Below are 18,805 nucleotides of genomic sequence, written 5' to 3'. Positions count from 1 at the left end.
TCTGCACTGACAGACTGAGGAAGAACCCCAAGCCCCAGTTTGGAGCGGGGACCACCGGAGTCTGCCCCCTGGCTCCTGGGTGACGTATGCGGGGGGGATCCGCCTGCGACTGGGGGTACGAGCCACTCTGCAGGAGGAGCGGGCCACCAGAGACACAGACACCAGTTTGGACCCACCCCTCTGTGAGCTTCACCACAACCAATGGCGGTCGGAGGTCCAGCGGGAGCCCCCTCCACCGCCCAGCGGAGTCCGTTCCCTCGGGGCAACGACGAAATGCCGGGGGGCACCACGGCGACCGGAGTCTCCTCCACACTGGACCCCTGGACCCCCCCCCCCATGGTAGCGGAGAAGACCCTCGGAACCCACAATACTTGTACTTGTTGCTTGCTATTCCACTGCCTTGTAAGCTGCGCAAGGGCGACCGGGATGGCCTCGGGCTGGCCCGCCGGGTTGCGCCGCCTCGTTCGGGGACGAAAAAGAGTCCTCGGAGAGGGCGGTGTAGCGCCGGCGGGTCCGGCCGGTGGGGGCGCCAGCTCGGACCCATATGAAGTTGGCTGGCTGCCCCCGCTGGTATGCGAACGGCCCGCGGTTTTCCCGCCTCGCGCATGCGCAGTCCCTGCCGAGGGGCGCCATGTTTAGAGCTTGTCTGAAAAACACATTGTTGTTGACGCTACAGTAATAAAACAGAGATTTCTCGACCAGAACAGCGATCTGTGGATGTGTGTGTGTCTATACTATCGGCGGATCCTAACCCGTAGGACACGCTACAATATCATCCCAGAATATAAAAACCCATGTTAGTGTAATAATTTATCTGTTGCTTTTCTTTTTGTTTTTCTTTTAAAATATTACAGTTTGCTTTGTTGTAGTCGTTTTCTTCCTTTGCAGGGTGTGGTCGTCATCATCCTGTTTTATGCTCGTCATGTGGAGGTTCGCCCGGCCCTAGCTCCGTGCATGAGACGCATCTTCCCATGATGCACCCCGGCAAGTCAACAGATGCTGAAATGGTTTCTACTACGGCGCATACTCAGCAGTCATCAGGGCCAACTGCCGATTTGTATATGTCCATTACAACACCACAATACGAATTGCGCATGAGGCAGATTTGGGCATGCCCCTCAGAAAAAGGGAAAAAAAACAAAGAAAAAGATAAAAGCCTAATTTGTTTGCACAATTTGTTTTCCTTGTGTGGCCTTAAAAAAGGAACACGGCATAGCGTGTTAGTTGATATTGTGTGTAGGCCTACAATTTTTTCACAAAAGCAAAATTGATAAAATTTAGTCAGTAGTTTCAAATGATCTTTTTGCAGTAGTTATATTTTGCAAAGAGGTCTTCGGGGGATAGGTTTCGCAATGAAATAAAGCTCTTGAATACATGATAAGGTTTGATGTGGAATTTGGTCAGTGGTCAGTACTATTTTCTTGAATTCATAGTGTGACATAATACATTTGAGCCGAGATGACATTGTTTCATTAAATATTACCATCTTTATATCACGTCGGAGCAATTTAACCTCCAGAATTTCCTTTCGTTTTGATTATGTGGACCAGGTCTCCTATGCTTTCTGAGGTCTACTGCAGAATGCAGAGTTGTTGATTATTTTGATTTAATCCCACATTCTTGCAGGAAATCAAAAACAAGGTGTTCTGTTAGCAAAGTGTCAACTTAGCATGCTTTATGTACTCGAATCGTTCCTACATTTTGGCCAAATTAACGGTTCATGCTATGGCGAGTCTGGTTTAAAAATTAAACAATTTACAATATTAATATAATAAGCTACGCAATTTTCTCGCCTTTTTATGGTTTCCTTCTACGGATAGATGTCCGACACGTCACAGTTTCCACGATGGGACAATTTCCTCGTGACTTGTAGTGAACCCCTTCTTTCAGCAGAACCAATTTTGTGTTCCGTCTTGTCGGAAAATTGTGGGGGGGGGTTGTCAATTTGGCAGAACTGGCCATGCTCACGTTGAAAGAGAACACTAAATAATATTTTTTTTAAAATTCCAGTAGCTTCACTTTAGAAAAAATTAAAGTTCGTTTCCATTCTGACTGAAAATAAATTTACTGGGATTTTGATAAAACCAGATTGAAAAGTCTGAGGTTGGGGCTTTCAACTTCTTGCCAAAGGGTGTCAAATCAGACAAGCTAGGTCATCAGGTGATACTCAGACTAGGCTTCCAATTTGCTACATTTGAGCCGTTTGGCATATCAGGTTTTGTAAAAGACTTCCTTTCCAATTTGAGCAAACTACAAGAGTGGATTGCGGGCCTCGGAAACCCAAAACTTCGGGTGCTGCAAACCTTAAATATCCTTTATCGCATCTGGTCATTGGAAAGGCCCGTAAAATGAGGTGACCGAACTGAAAAAGGGTCTGTCATATTGAAACAAGTTTCCATCGACAAACAGAAGATCCCGCAATAATTCAAAGTAGTTAATAGACTATGATAGAAGTACATAAGATAAAACTGACTCGAGGTAAACTGTACGGGTTCAGCTGAAGTTGGTGTCTCTGGAACAAACTCAGTAACTTGAAACTTCACCATTAACAACCACCGCCCTCTGAAATTAGCATCAGTTTCAAGGTTAATACAGCTAATTTTAAAGATTAATTTTAAAGAAGTGTGGAACGAAACAGTTGTATAATAATACATTACTCAACGATGGCATGCACGTGCAAAGTAAACAATTGGACAAAACCAAAAGTGAGTTATGCTACTTAAAGCATTCATCAAATTTAAATGAAGTCTTCAGTTTTGAAGGATAACGACGTAAGCTTTATTTGATTTGAATATCAGAAACAAATTCTGACAATTATTCAAGGAGGAAATAACCATTACCTTTGAGTTGCCTTTTTGAGGTGGTTCACCCTGTGATGAGACCGTTAGATAATTTTGCTTGATTATAAATACATCTTTTGAAGTCTTTCAAAAGGTGATCTAACAATGACTGTTCTATACAAAGCTATCGTCACCATCCATCTGCATTTGTTCAACTATTAATTCTTTTATTACCAATCTCGGGGGTCCACGAGTCATTGATTAATAGGGCCTATATATAAAATCTCTCATATTTTCATACAATATTGCATGGTGATATTATAGCTCTATCAAAATATGAAATTCAAACTCATCCTGATGAAAATATTTATTTTGCAATTTATAATAGCACTAAAGTCAAACGACAATTGAGATCCGTTTTAGAGCCAAAAAATCATGAATCAATCTCTCCAAATGAAGTCAAAATAGGCCTACCTCCAAGTACATAATTAATATCGAAATTTGCATGCAAAACTGTATTTCCAAATCATCAAATTAAGAAATTAACGCAAATTAAGACGGCCAGTCTGCACGCATCTAAGCCTGAAAATGTTTCGACATGGAACCGACGATAATTCATCTCCATCCCAGCTTCTGTCAGCTGCAAAATTGGCTTCATTTTCTTGTATCTAATTAAGTACTGTTTTTATAGCACTGTCTTTACAATCGTAACAGAAAATTACAGCCTCAAATTTAACTCCAGCTGCTTTTTGGATTTGTATAAAAGGTTGTTTGTATTCAAATAAATGAAGTGAATCAAGTGAATTATTCCAAAATACAAAACTATTACACACATTTACATCCAAACAAATTATCTATAAATGGAGCATTCACATATTGCCATAAATATATATCCTGGATCAGTTTTATAATCTAGAAAGCTTGAGTCATATTGCAGAACAGACGGTTAAACCAATCAGTTGATGCATGTATACAACAAAACAACTGTCCTGAGAATACGCCAAAATTTAGAAAACTAAAAAAATTAACAATGAACAATTGTTCATTCAAGCATCATTTGTCTCAACTGCTGCAATCACTTGTTAAGTAATAAACCAAATCCCGCCTGGCCCCCCAAAAAACAATTTCATTCTGAATGAAAAGAAAACCATATCATACAGTTAATTCAAAGTCTCCTTAAGATAAAATCCTGTTTACCATGGATAGCATGGCTGGGGGCATTCACGAAGGAAGGTCTCCAAGTAGCCCATGTTGACTTGCATCAAGGCAGAGTAGGTTGTTAACTGGTGAAGAATGAATAACAAATGTTGTTTAATCTCACAGTTAATGGACAAGGGACAGAAGGTTACTTTGTGATAAGTACACGTACTTTCAACTAAAATGACTCAAATATCGACAATTGGAGGCAACAACCCTGTGCCAGTTTTATTGTAAATGGGCCACATCACTTGACACCTAAAACAATTCTGATAAAAGAAATCCAACTTCAGGCCCTTCCCAAACCAGCGAGGTGCACCATACTGAGCCACTCTGGCTCAAAGCTCTGACAGCTTAACAAGCCAGAACGATCCATAACAATCCAAGTGACAAGGATTCTCCACAAAAGGTAAATGAAGGGAGAAAACGGGTACAAAAAGACAAATGAGATAAGAGTTCTTGCCAAAAAAGTGTGGATATGTAGGCCTATGTACTACCTAGAGTCAAAGATGGCACTGCCACATTCACCACTTTCCCATTAACAGAACGTTTACCGATGCATACTAATTTCTGTCATTGCTAAAATCTATTGTAGTGCTGTCCATGTGCAAAACTGACAAGTCATGCAAATCTGCAAATAGGATTTCCAACAGAGACACATTATTCACAGTACTAAGAAAACTCAAGAATATTCGACTAACATCTCGTATATCAATTTCTTGATAGATTTTCATACGTTAACACAGCTGATGAGCTTTGAAAGGTGTCAGGCAATGAAATGTGTCACAGTTAGACTTAAGGGCCACTGGACAGGTGAGGTGCAATGCAACATGCAGTTGTCCAACTTTTTACCAAATGAAAGAGTGGAAAGAGGTTTCAAAGCATGATTGATGGGGAGAACAGAAGGGTTTTGTCTTCAGTGTGGTCACTGGAAATGCTGCATATGGCAACATGTTAAAATAATGTAATGACATTGTGGGGAGGCCAAAAGGGGCAGACCCTCAGAAAAAAAAATAGCCACAAGGGTAACAAGAAGGGGGAAAGTGAAAGAAGGGGAAATGTGAACGAATCGAAAAAAGAAGACGAAAGGGGCTGGAAATCACCAACTGGAAAATCTCAAACTTGATCCCCTCTTAATGTTAACTTTCAGTTCCTAGTTGAAAAAAGCCCCCCCCCCACAAACAAAATTCCTGGTGATGCCAATGTCTGCATGAGTATCAGTGACAGTTATCAGAAAAAATCAGGAGTTGGCATACCAGGTTGAGATTGGGCTTGGTTGACAGAACATTGTATATGGGCCCCAAGCCAACTGCCTGCAAGAAAAAAGAGATGAAAGTATCATTTATGATTTATATGGGATGCATGCACAACACCTCAGGCATCAACATAATGACATGGTCATGAGACAGCATAAAGGGCAGTAGGTGGCAAAAGGGGAAAAAAAATGCCTGTAATTTTGTTCTAAAAAATGCTTCAGAACGGACCCCTCCACAGTGAATGACTTTGCAGAACTATCACTCTTATTTGGTGGCTGGTTTTACCTCAAAATGTACATTTCCACGAGACTTTTTAAGGAGGCTGGTACTTTCCTTTAACATTTAGCAGAAGTTTCATTTTGGGGGTTCTTATATTTACATAATTCTTTGAAATACCTATGCGAATTATTCACTGGCCTGTAATGTAACCTGATGGCCAGCCATGATCTACTGGTAGGCAAAAATGATTGAGCACAGTCAAAAAGATACCTGTATAGGATGTGCCTCGCTTTTTATACTTTTAATCAGTATACAAACTGACTGGAGTCAGACTTGGAACAACCGCCTGATGCACTTTCAAGTGTTCGCACATACCTTTTGAGTAGTGTTGGTCATGCACTTTAGGGCTGATGTGCGTCTGTCATCATAGAAAGGTGGCTTATCCGTTGGGTCATAGTTGGTTTGAACGAGAAACCATTTGCCATTCTTTGGATCCAACCTACCCACAAGAAAGTCACCATTAATTAAAATTGTGATCCAAGCTGATCCCAAAGTCAAAACGAAATTTGCTTGTTGTCAGGTGTAGGTTTTGGATTTGGGGTTGGGTTTCGGATCTAGAGTTTGGAATTTTTAACATTCCAGAATTACACCTTTAAGGGTCATGATCTTCCGATTGCATCAAAATACGTGTAGACCAATCCAGTAAGCCCCATCCACTGCCCCGGGTGGGCTCTTAAAGCATGCTCTTCTCTTGTATTTGGCTTGCCTCCTGATTACGGGAATGATGTTTAACTATCAAAGCATTAATTCAGCATACCAAACAGCAAGGCACATGTTGCAGGCTCAAAGCATGGCATCTGACATTATAATTGGCAGCTTTTTCAGGGAAGGGTGTGTGTACATAAGCTCCTGAGTGGTTGAGGGAAGTTGGTGTGATAGTGGCATTGCTATTTGGTTTCACCTCATGAGCAAGTCAACAAGCATATGATCATATGCTGGTTAACTTGCTCATGCACTACTCATATGGTGTTCCGTGCATGTGCATGTACAGTGTATATATTAGTTGAAGAGACATGCTGGCTTTTTGATGATGCAGGAGCTACAGCCCCAGTCTAGTTTCGATACTGTTGTGCATCGTATATGCTGGCATTGCTGATGTGGAATGATCTTGTGACAAATCAGTGTTTAGGGCTTCCGAGCAGAATTCCAAGGTGTCATTTGCAGTTTTAGGCAATGTACACGTAGAGGAGCAAAACAGTGTCAGCCCTTTTTGTAAAAGCACAGATGGCCTCCACAACCTGAACTTCGCTGAAGATTCTAAGGTGGAAAGATGTTTTTAATCAGTACTTAAATGTATCTTCCTCAACAGTGGGCTAATTTCAATATCGAGAGAATCACAGAATTCTAGTTCAGCATCAGCGGACATGTTCATTATATTTATGCAACATCTGCATTAATCACAAGATTTGCATATTTGCAAGATCTGCATTGATGCTTGAGATCAAGGGGATATCTTGGTTGCAGATGATACAAAGGGTAATGACAATGAACTTACTCTTCAACGTAAGCTGGCTTCTCTCTGTCGATGACGATAATAGAACCTTCACCTGTCTTTGTGCCTCCTAATATAATGTAGGCTGGGGCCATAAGCTTGGCATTTACCACCCTGGTTTTAGTGGTTGCATAACTGCAGTTGGAAAGCAAATAATACATTCACTTACATGTATGACCAGTGTGTTTCTAAACATAATTGGATTCTTTTTTAAAAAAGGATGACAGCAGGTATTACTAAGCAACACTAATTACATGAGGCTTGGTCTCATAATACCCCTTAAAATTAGAGTACAAAGGATGTGCTGACAGTTTGCTGCATAATGAAGGGCTTGGTAAGGCACAAAATGGATAATGTACACGTACATGTACAACAGAGCAAGGCTTTTGCCACCTTGCCCTTGCCATGAACAGGGGTAAACTTTACAGTACAGTAGGTTTCAAATCATGAATCGACCTGGAAGATACATGTACCAGAAGTCTACATATATATATGTAGTGCACCAGCCTGAAAGTGAAAAATGCTGTGCTTATTTTGCATATCTGACCATGGTGCAAACAACATGAACTAGTTCTGTCTCTCAGTCCCAATTTAAAAGGTTAATCAAAAACAGAATGGAGGGTGTTTTGCTTGCATTTCTAACAAATACGTCTGCGGGGACACTGGAAAATTTGGCCCTAAATAAAAGAACAAAATTAAAAAGGCCGATGAGTAGATGTGACTGGTCCAGATGGTTCTGATTTCATTTTTAAGAATGATTATTTCGAAATTGCAGTGAAAGCCAGCGCACATACATGCACATGCACAGCGTTCGGCACCTGTATTTGCACAAATATGCACAAGTGTTCAACACCTACACACATACAGTCTCACCAGAAAAGAAAAACAAACTTTTAAACTAACCAACCCTAACACCAATCCCAGCAGCAATTCCAACTCCATCCCCCAATCGTGAACCCTAATACAATCCATCCCCCAAACCCGAACCCTAAACAGTAACACTCCATCCCCCAAACCCGAACCCCAAACAGTAACACTCCATCCCCCAAATACGAACCCCCAAACAGTAACACTCTCCATCCCCCAAACACGAACCCCAAACAGTAACACTCCATCCCCGAAACCTGAACCCCAAACAGTAACACTCCATCCCCTAAACACGAACCCCAATCAGTAACACTCCATCCCCCAAACACAAACCCCAAACAGTAACACTCATCCCCCAAACACGAACCCCAAACAGTAACACTCCATCCCCCAAACACGAACCCCAAACAGTAACACTCCATCCCCCAAACACGAACCCCAAACAGTAACACTCCATGCCCCAAACACGAACCCCAAACAGTAACACTCCCGTCCCCCAAACACGAACCCCAACCAGTAACACTCCATCCCCCAAACACGAACCCCAACCAGTAACACTCCATCCCCCCAAACACGAACCCCAAACAGTAACACTCCATGCCCCAAACACAAACCCCAACCAGTAACACTCCATCCCCCAAACACGAACCCCAACCAGTAACACTCCATCCCCCAAACACGAACCCCCAAACAGTAACACTCCATCCCCAAAACACAAACCCCAAACAGTAACACTCCGTCCCCCAAACACGAACCCCAACCAGTAACACTCCATCCCCCCTAACCCGAACCCCAACCAGTAACACTCCATCCCCCAAACCCGAACCCCAAACAGTAACACTCCATCCCCCAAACACGAACCCCAAACAGTAACAATCCATCCCCAAAACCTGAACCCCAAACAGTAACACTCCATCCCCAAAACCCAAACCCCAGAACAGTAACACTCCATCCCCCAAACCCGAACCCCAGACAGTAACACTCCATCCCCCCAAACCCGAACCCCAACCAGTAAACACTCCATCCCCCAAACACGAACCCCAGACAGTAACACTCCATCCCCCAAACACGAACCCCAAACAGTAACACTCCATCCCCCAAACACGAACCCCAAACAGTAACACCACTTCCGTCCCCCAAACACGAACCCCAACCAGTAACACTTCATCCCCCAAACACGAACCCCAACCAGTAACCACTCCGTCCCCCAAACACGAACCCCAAACAGTAACACTCCATCCCCCCAAACACGAACCCCAAACAGTAACACTCCATCCCCAAAACCTGAACCCCAAACAGTAACACTCCATCCCCCAAACCCAAACCCCAGACAGTAACACTCCATCCCCCCAAACCCGAACCCCAGACAGTAACACTCCATCCCCCAAACCCGAACCCCAACCAGTAACACTCCATCCCCCAAACACGAACCCCAACCAGTAACACTCCATCCCCCAAACACGAACCCCAACCAGTAACACTCCATCCCCCAAACACGAACCCCAAACAGTAACACTCCATCCCCCAAACAGTAGCACTCCATGCCCCAAACACAAACCCCAACCAGTAACACTCCATCCCCCAAACACGAACCCCAACCAGTAACACTCCATCCCCCAAACACGAACCCCAAACAGTAACACTCCATCCCCCAAACACGAACCCCAACTAGTAACACTCCATCCCCCAAACACGAACCCCAACCAGTAACACTACATCCCCCCAAACCCGAACCCCAAACAGTAACACTCCATCCCCCAAACCTGAACCCCCAAACAGTAACACTCCATCCCCCTAACACGAACCCCAACCAGTAACACTCCAAACCTGGTTATTAAACCCAACCCCAAACCAAGCCAAGTCAACCTATACCAAAAATCCAAACCAACCTCAGCTGCAACTTACTCAGTGGCTTCCATCAGTGTGGCTCTCATTAAGAATCCTGTCCACTGTTCTGACCTTTCTACCCATGATCCATTGCAGGAAACCCCAGGAATCCGCTGTCAGGGCTGTGGCGCGCATTCATTGTCATGGTCAACACACCACCCTTTAAAAGGAATCATATTTTATATCAGATATGTCAATAACCTCAACCTTGTGTCCTTGTAACACACTAAAAGATCATAATAATTCACTTGGTCCTTTATACCTGTAATGGTGTCCAAATTTATGTTGTTCATAAATTTGAGTGAAATGCATTCCTCATTGGATATTACACTCAAGTACTGAATGCTATAAGCAGTGCGACAGTGACCAGCACATGCATGCTACCCTAAGGTTCAGAAATCCATATGGGTGGGAAACACACTCAAGCATTGCAATGATTTCTGTGTGGAGATAAGTGCAGTTGTGACTGATAAAGAAAGTGTCCTTGTGTACTTCCAACACTCCCAAGCTTAAGCCCCATACAACATGCTCCACCACCATATGTGGTATGTATATATATATATTGATGTTAAATGGTATTCCCCGGTAGGGGGGGGACAGGTTACTACCCCAAGCCCCATACAGGGAATACGGTTTAACATTACCCACGTAAGCCTCTTCTGTGTCAAACTCTATAGCACAGCTAAGCAGAAGAATTGACAAATCAGGATCCCTGTTATTTCCTGATGCATCATAATCAAAAGTAAATTAACAGGCCAAAATGTCGTCACAGAAACTTTTCACAGAGCCATGATGGTTCAGACAGAAACTTTCCACAAAGCCATAATGGCTCAGACAGAAACTTTTCACAAAGCCATGATGGTTCAGACAGAAACTTTCCGCAAAGCCATGATGGTTCAGACAGAAACTTTCCGCAGAGCCATGATGGTTCAGACAGAAACTTTCCACAGAGCCATGATGGTTCAGACAGAAACTTTCCACAGAGCCATGATGGTTCAGACAGAAACTTTCCGCAGAGCCATGATGGTTCAGACAGAAACTTTCCGCAGAGCCATGATGGTTCAGACAGAAACTTTCCACAGAGCCATGATGGTTCAGACAGAAACTTTCCACAGAGCCATGATGGTTCAGACAGGGCTCCTGATTAATTTAATGAGAACATCACTGCTCTGTCAAACCTTTGCAAATGCACTGAAAATTAATTTCATAGAAAGAATAGTTTCTCTTCCCCATGCTACAACACTTTTAAGTGCACTCATTCATGTTATTTTGTGGAGAGAAACATGATCAGGTTTTGTGCAGGAAAAATTGTTTGGTGGTGGGGAAGAAATGGATGAACGGTAAGTCCTGCAACATTGACTTAACCATTGGAGTAGGTGGGAGCTGAACATTTTGGGCAAAGATATACTTTGCCAGTGACAGGGCATTGTGACATACTTGCCAACTATGCACTAGGAATTAATGTTCTGCTATTTTAAAAATAAGGTCCAGTGATGTTTTATGCAGAGGAATGTTAATAGGGAGTTGTGGTAAGTTTATGCAAGGGCATAGCAGAGAACGTCCAGTAGGAATATGACTTTAGAAAAGGAGAGAGTCATAGTTAGAAAGTGGCTGAAAAGAAGCACATGCAACAATTTTCCTCAATTTGACAAAACAACATGAAGCGTAAAACTGATGGGTGTTTATTATGATCATGTCTCGGCCTTACTGGTTTAACTCCAGTGATAACTCCAATGTAACCAGCAAAGTGAACAGCCTTGGCAACCGTTTTCCCTCCTTGTTGGTAGTCCACATTCACAAGCAGGGGTTTCAGGCTCTCTGTCACTGCCCACTGTTTACTCTTAACATCCCACCTGCATGCCAACAGTGAGTGAATGAATCACAGAATTGTCATGTACCGTTAGTAGCAAAGTGTGCTAAACTTTAGGCCCAGTTCTGATTGAGTAGCTGTCCATATCCCATTTATTTACCACAGAAGGGTTCCATTTATGAATATCAGTTGTGTCTTAATGACAGTATTTCATATGGCTTATCATAGTAGTCAATTCAATGCTCAAACTCCCACTTAAGGGATAAGATCAAAATGACTTTGAGTTAGTTGTAAAGTGGAGACTGCAGATATTCACAGCTCAAGAGCATCATCGCAGGGTAAAATCTTATTTCACTGAGCAATCTTAATGTGAAGGGTTTTGAAGGGTACTGCGTTATTTTCAGTTGATGGTCAGATCATTCGCGAAGCACGATCTATCGTACAATTTTTTTAATTTTGTCGTCATGTTTTATTTCTGTCTTTCAAAGACCTCAGACATGCCAGATGTGCATTTAGTTTGTATATACATATAACCTTCAGGCTCTTGCTAGCAATATTATGTAACACACTCACCCAAGAAAGATCCCAAAGTCCATGTTTCTTGCATGGTACAGGGTTCCTTTGAAGAGAATCATCCACATACATGTAACATTCTATTACTTCTAACTTCTCCAATGAGAAAATAAAAATTATTAAGGCAGATTATTCATCCAACTTATTCACATCAAATACACTCTTGCATCAAAAACTCACTAATTCTTGCATCTTGTCTCTTTAGTTTTCTCAATTTGTTTGGAAGAAAAAGGTTTAAACAAAAAAAGACATTTACACAATGTGAAATATTTTCCTTACCATTGGAATTTTCAGCCACAATTGATGTGCAGAATGGATTCACTTCATAAAAAATATTGTACAGAACAATCTGACCTGGAATTACAAGAGGAAACAAAATAACAAACAAACAAGGTGCCCATCAGCCTAATAATAGAACTTAATGCGGTTTAACGGCTACTGCCGAGAACAGGAAAACAGTGCTGATCTGATCTTTTGGACTAGCTGATAAACTGGGATAAAAAATGTTAAGGGTCTAAAAATATCAATGCCTATACAAAACAAGCGACAAAAAATATATTGCATGCCCTTGTGTGCACACTAGCAATAGTTACGTAACATACGGTGACATCTGAAAATGGTATTGTTGGACAAGTCAAACACGAGTGTAGATGTAATTATAAACATACATGTACATGTACGTCAAGGTATGCCTTTTAACACTCACTTTGAAGTTAAGTCAACAATCACTGCGACCGAACTCCCTCTACTTTACATTTCAGCATGGATACCAAACTATTAGCACTGAGAAATATTGTGAACTTTATACAATTCTCGAAAGGCAGGCTTAAAATGAAATTTGAGGTAAGTTATCTATTACCTAGAGGTATGCCAGTCGACTCAGCAATTCCTAAAATCTCATCTTGATACGGCTGAGGAAGAGTGAAGGCCAAGGGAGCCTGAGATATAAAATCAGAACAATTTCAATCCACAATATGCAGAATTCACTACACAGCGCAACCACATGAATAATATGCTGTTAGACATAAACACGATGGGGCATCAGCCAAGGAGACGGGTTAATTGGTTCACAAAATTGTTCATGTTGAAGTCTATGGGTAGTCAATGCACCGCAATGAGCATCGCATACAGGCAAACCACCAGTGCTTACAAACACACATGTATTGGGTGCACAAACACAGCAGTGAAGTACATGTATTTTGTTCACATTTGGTTGATTCTGAATCCCTCTTTAGCTCGGCCGCCTCCATCAGCACTTCATGTCACAACTGGCTCACTATGCAGACCTCCTCTTGACTAAATATGTTTCTGTTTATCTTTTTTTATTTATGAATGAATTCCATGGCACTGACAACTTTATGACTCTGACGACCAGAGCAAATACCAATGCATGATCACCATGCTGTGTGTATTACAAAACGATGTGAGCTACATGTGCAGTGCAGGCTTCCTGTGCAGGCCAACCATGAAATGCACACTATATATATACACATGCCGTACATGATGTTTACTGTACATGCCACTAAATAATTTAAGCAAGGGAGGCCATTCCAAAATTCTGTATCTCTTAATGTTAAAAGGCTAGCCCTTGCGGCCCAGAATACACTCTCATGAAAAACAGGTGTCTTTATTCAGTGGTTGGCAGTGAAGTTACATGTATCTTTGCATTTGTTTTACAGTCACGGTTGCTATTTTAAATTTGGTACATCAGTCAACAATGATAGACAAGAAAATTTTACATTTGTGTACTTTCATTTGTCCCCATTTTATCCATCATGTCTATCAAACCAGGTAGCAAGACTGTGTGATATCTTACCATTATGTCATCCAGAAGTTCAGTTACTTTGGTTTCATTGAAGAAAGCTCCCAACAGATCAATAAGATCATTTAACAGAGCCTTCACCTGAAATTACAAAAGAGATTTAGTCAAACCTTCCTCAGTGATCTCTCCATTTCATTGGGAGACTGGGAGAAGCTGGTGGCAGCAGTCATGTACAAGTTTCTCAGTACTGTGCATACTAAGAACTACATGTACATGTACATGTACACACAAAACACACGCATGCTCAGAACTGGTAAAATAACTGGTACAGTATGTTTGCTGCCACCAAGAATCTCAAAGTCTCCAATGATAGATAGATATTGAGAGAAAACTCTGCGATAAATTGCATCACATACATGTATTCTTCACCACTTCACTTTATACATACTTGTACCCATAAGTGAGGTCCTGTTGGTTCTGTTAAATACATCAGGATCATTTGAAGGGATTTTGTAAATGTATGCCAGAGGCAAAGATGTTTTTCCCCAAGGATGAGTGATCTGATTCGAACCAGCCAGCCGACACTGGCAAGCTCGGTGGTCGAGTGGTTAAGATGTCTGTACTAGAAAAAGCAGGAGGTCGTGGGTTTGAGTCCCACCTGAGTATGCTTGTGGTTCTTTTTCACAAGCCTTTGGCATACATTGAGTATACAGTGTCATAATACACGTCAGACAGGGCAAAAATCCACAATTAATAAGAACGGTTTTGTTTGAAGTATTCTGTTGACACAACATATGAAAACTAAACCCAATATAAAATACATCTTCAGAATATAATTACTTTGAGGGGGGCACAAGACAACATTTAGCTTTTTGTTTTAATATGTGACTGTCTTTGGCATTTTATAGTCAATTCTGACTCAAGTTTGGCATAATTGAGGCCTTTCCTCCCAAACGGACTTGCACATTTGTAACTCATTCTTCATCAAGTTAAGGGAAGGGTCACGCAGCATGCGGTGCACTTTCTTTGGTGCTGGTGGGCTGCACTTCCTTGAAATGAAGACCTTCCCTAACCTTAAATACCTTTCCTTTTCATCATTATCTGTTTTCTCGTTTGTTCGGATCAGGTAATTACTGCCTCCATTGCTCTTTACCTCAGCACTCTTATTCTTCACAAGTGGCCGCCAGCGCTCCTCTGGGCTAAGGTCAAGATTCAAGACAAAGGACGGCACTTTAGCCTTGGGATCCTCAGGAGGGTACTGCACATCTGTCCTGCACACTCTGTCTGTGTACTGTCGGAAAAATAGAACGACAAAAACACAAAACAATATGTTGTAAAATATAACCTTCATAACATGCATTCATAAAAAACCAACTATGCACACTTCATCAGGTGTAAATACTAACCCTCTATATTCTGCGAGTGTGAGGTACATGTACATGTAAATATCACATACAATCCAAGAAAAGTAAATGTGCATTACAATCAAATCTCATGTACACATGAGCAAGGGAGCAACATTACTACATTTTACTTCAAGGAAATTTTAATTTGAGGTGCCAATTCTGTTATTTACAGTTTTACATTGCTAATACAAGGTTCTGTTGATAACAAGGCACAGGTAATCCCAAAGTCCAAAAGACCTCTTACTGGCCGGTACGTGCATTAAAAGTTCCACAGATTATGACCATTGGTTTTCTTGAACACACACTGCTTTCAGTGGGCATGTGTAGATTGGGAACCAGATTGTGACAGAGGCACTGCACATGCAAACAATCTGCTATTCTTAATATTGATAATGGAAACTTTTACAGCTGCACAGAATTTGTTCATTTCTACGGAGAAGCCTTTTGAAATCTGTGTGTAAAATACCGGTGTAATGCAGTAAAATTATTCAGCTATACACCTGTCCTGAGGACAGGCAAAACCAAAATAGGGCAGGTAGTTTTGCATGCTATTCAAAATTACAAGCACTGTAAGCCACGCCATCTCCTCACCCCTTACACACTCTCGAGCACCAGTGACACAATATTCTGCCAACAAGGAAATGTTTGCGTCCCAGTCCTTTTTCTTCATTTTCCTTCCTGATAATACAGAGTTTCTGTTATGACACACCAGCACAAGGTTGTAGTTAAATACTTTTGCATGAGTATGAGTGCTCTCCCATGAGTAGGAGTATGAATACCTTGATAAGATTAACCTTAACACTCCTCAATCCTTCACCTGTTGGAGGACTGAGGAGTGTTAGGGTTAAAGGAAGAGAAAATTTTTGAGAGTATGGGTCATACATGTACATGTACTGTACAAGTACGAGTGAATTTTATGAGTACAAGTTCAGCAAAAGTATTTAAGTACTACGTGTACACGTACATGTACCACATCAACATGATGTACAAGCAGACGAGAGTGACTGTGACTGCACCACACAAGCAAGTAGAATGAACAACATGGGCATAGATGCAGAATGTATGCGTCAGTGGGCAGAGCATGGGTGTTGGAAAGTTTGGTTTTAACTACCCAGTGTACACAGGATTATCTGTTTACATTACCATTAACTCATTGTTTATACTATGAATGCACTGCTGTAGCTCTTTATATTACATTTATCTATGGAGTTAAATCAACTGAGTGCTTACACATAACATGCCTCTATTTATAAGGCCAAATTGTCTCATTGCCCCAGTATGAGTACTTTCCAAGAATATTCGTACGAATATTTTGGTATAGTACGAGTATGAGGAAATTTTTCTTGAGAGCACATCCGAGTATGAGTACATTTTCATGAATATGAGTATAGAAAAGTACAGAAAAAACTACTCGAGTATGAGTATAAGAGTACAACAATTAACACTGATCTGTAAAATCTCTTATTGATGAAGTTTGACTGTATCAGCTACCTTGTATTAATTAAACAAGTCCTTCACTTTTCAGGTTCAAACAAAACATAACTCTGTTTTTCCTCTAGCTGACGCTAGGTACATACGGTATGTACAAGCATATGTACATGAACTTGAACTTTCAATCTCAAAAATACTGTGGAAGTTTCAAGGAACAATTTCCTGTGCCATACAGCTTACATGTACATGATGTGCTCATGGTGTAAGTAAGTCTGCTGCCAGGCTAAGCACGTTCTCAGTATTCCGTGCCTGTGTCCGATTGGCACTGTACTATATGTAGGCCTACCATATAAACATGTACATGTATGCAACATTCACCACTCGTGGTCCTTTTGATACATGTAGCTCAATGCACCATAGAGGATATTCACAAATTTCTGGTTTTCCCACAATCCAGTCCATTTAATCATCCTCCCAAAAATATCACTGGGAAACTTAACACTGGCCATGTTGCCGATTCTGTGCTGATTGCTTTAAAATCGCACTAGTGCTGTGTACGTACTTCACGTTGTACATGTAAGCATACAAAAAATGCTCAAAGCATGAAGACATTGTACATTTTACTGATGTTCAACAAATTAACCTTTGACCTTCGGTGTTCTAACAGCAATTCTTCTGGCATTTAGTTTTCCAAAGTCATCAGCTCAGTTGAGCTGCATATACATGTATGTACATGTTCATAAGCCTTATCGCACATACTGTGTGGGTGATATTTTGCACAATGGTAGGGAAAAGGGGCAATGTTTGCTCCTTTACGGATTATAATTACCCCTATATGTACATGTACAAGGCACTATAGATGATGCAGCACCATGGGCATGATGATGGGTTAAATTGGAGCATGCTACAATGCATACTGATGCTACATGTATATACTACATGTACACACATGCCACAAACCATGCATGATGACACTGAAAATGAGCTTCCTTGCTCTATGCAATGAATTATGGTTATAAACTAAACTACATGCATGAATACTGGAAAGTGTAAAGGCCAGTTCATACTTGTAAAAGCAACACCAACAAATGGTTGTGAAAATATGTCACGTCATTATCATGAAATCTTTGTCCAGCAAGTATGAAGTATAAAGTAAGTATAAAGGGGCCTTAATGTTCCACAATATCGCATGATTCTGCTAGCTAGTAGTGTATTAGCTCATCAGCCATTCAGCATGCAGTCAGCATTTTGCATGCATGCTAAGCTGCACGTACACTTTTATTCAGAATTTATACACAACATGCGCAAGGCCTTGGATAGCCCAACTAGTGTGGCACGGATCACTCCCGATTTATCCTAAGGATCACGGTGCCACACTAGCGGGCTAGGCCTGGGACTGGCATGGCACGACTAGCAATACATGTAATGTATATAACGACAAGCATGACATGGTTTGATTTGATGATGATTTAACCAGTTAACAACGTGAACTCATGTACCATGTCATGTGTACCGGTAAGATTACTCACAGGATAAGCATCCTGGCAGAGCGAAGGAACAACTAGTATCCCCACCAGAGCAAAAGGGACCAGCAAACTCAACCAAACAGTCATTTCGCTGCAAAAGTGTACGCCTACTGTGTACATGCAGTTCACTTGTGTTGCACATACATGTATGCATTTATCAGCTAAGATAACAATCAGATCTGTCGATTCAGTTCTTGTCATGTGATCACATCAGATGATCTTCTCTTCTATGGACAAGTTTATTTGCCATGGAGTGGACGACTGTCAGAAATTTAAAACTCGCAGTGCAAAGTGAAACCATAGTGAAACTGGGTTCGCAAAAGCTGACGAACATTCAAAAGTTCCACAGAACCCTACCTTCAAAGGAACATTTACGGCTTCGACTGAAGTAACGATGGTGCAGTATCTACACGTATAAAAATTTGCCTCTTGAGGCGGATCCACGGAGCATTCTATTTTCCCGCGCAGTGCATGGCGAATCCACGAACAGAACTTGAATATTCCATGAATCGTCCAGGGAAGCCAGTTGACTACACCAC

General features: G+C 41.5%; 1 long non-coding RNA gene and 1 pseudogene across 3 annotated transcripts; one reads left to right on the top strand and one right to left on the bottom strand.

The window, feature by feature from the left end:
• The first annotated feature begins 564 nt into the window (after nt 1–564).
• LOC110987657 (uncharacterized) lies at nt 565–2,096 on the top strand. Of its 2 annotated transcripts, none has more exons than XR_002599315.2 (2): nt 565–796; nt 889–2,096. It is a non-coding gene; the product is annotated as an uncharacterized LOC110987657 (long non-coding RNA). The 2 variants fall into 2 exon arrangements; XR_015424215.1 differs by having other exon boundaries at nt 870–2,096.
• Nucleotides 2,097–2,982: 886 nt separating this feature from the next.
• LOC147799856 (acid ceramidase-like) lies at nt 2,983–18,435 on the bottom strand (annotated as a pseudogene). The gene is made up of 12 exons (XR_015424214.1): nt 18,270–18,435; nt 15,057–15,194; nt 13,958–14,044; nt 13,001–13,079; nt 12,421–12,495; nt 12,142–12,187; nt 11,467–11,611; nt 9,777–9,915; nt 7,008–7,139; nt 5,828–5,951; nt 5,234–5,290; nt 2,983–4,063 (listed from the first exon to the last, which is right to left on the bottom strand). The product of XR_015424214.1 is annotated as an acid ceramidase-like (transcript).
• Nucleotides 18,436–18,805: the final 370 nt, after the last annotated feature.

Source organism: Acanthaster planci, linkage group LG02 (genome assembly GCF_054643075.1).
Source record: "Acanthaster planci isolate LZ-2023a linkage group LG02, COTS_SCS, whole genome shotgun sequence".
NCBI lineage: Eukaryota > Metazoa > Echinodermata > Asteroidea > Valvatida > Acanthasteridae > Acanthaster > Acanthaster planci.
This window is presented reverse-complemented; position numbering and strand designations above follow the sequence as displayed.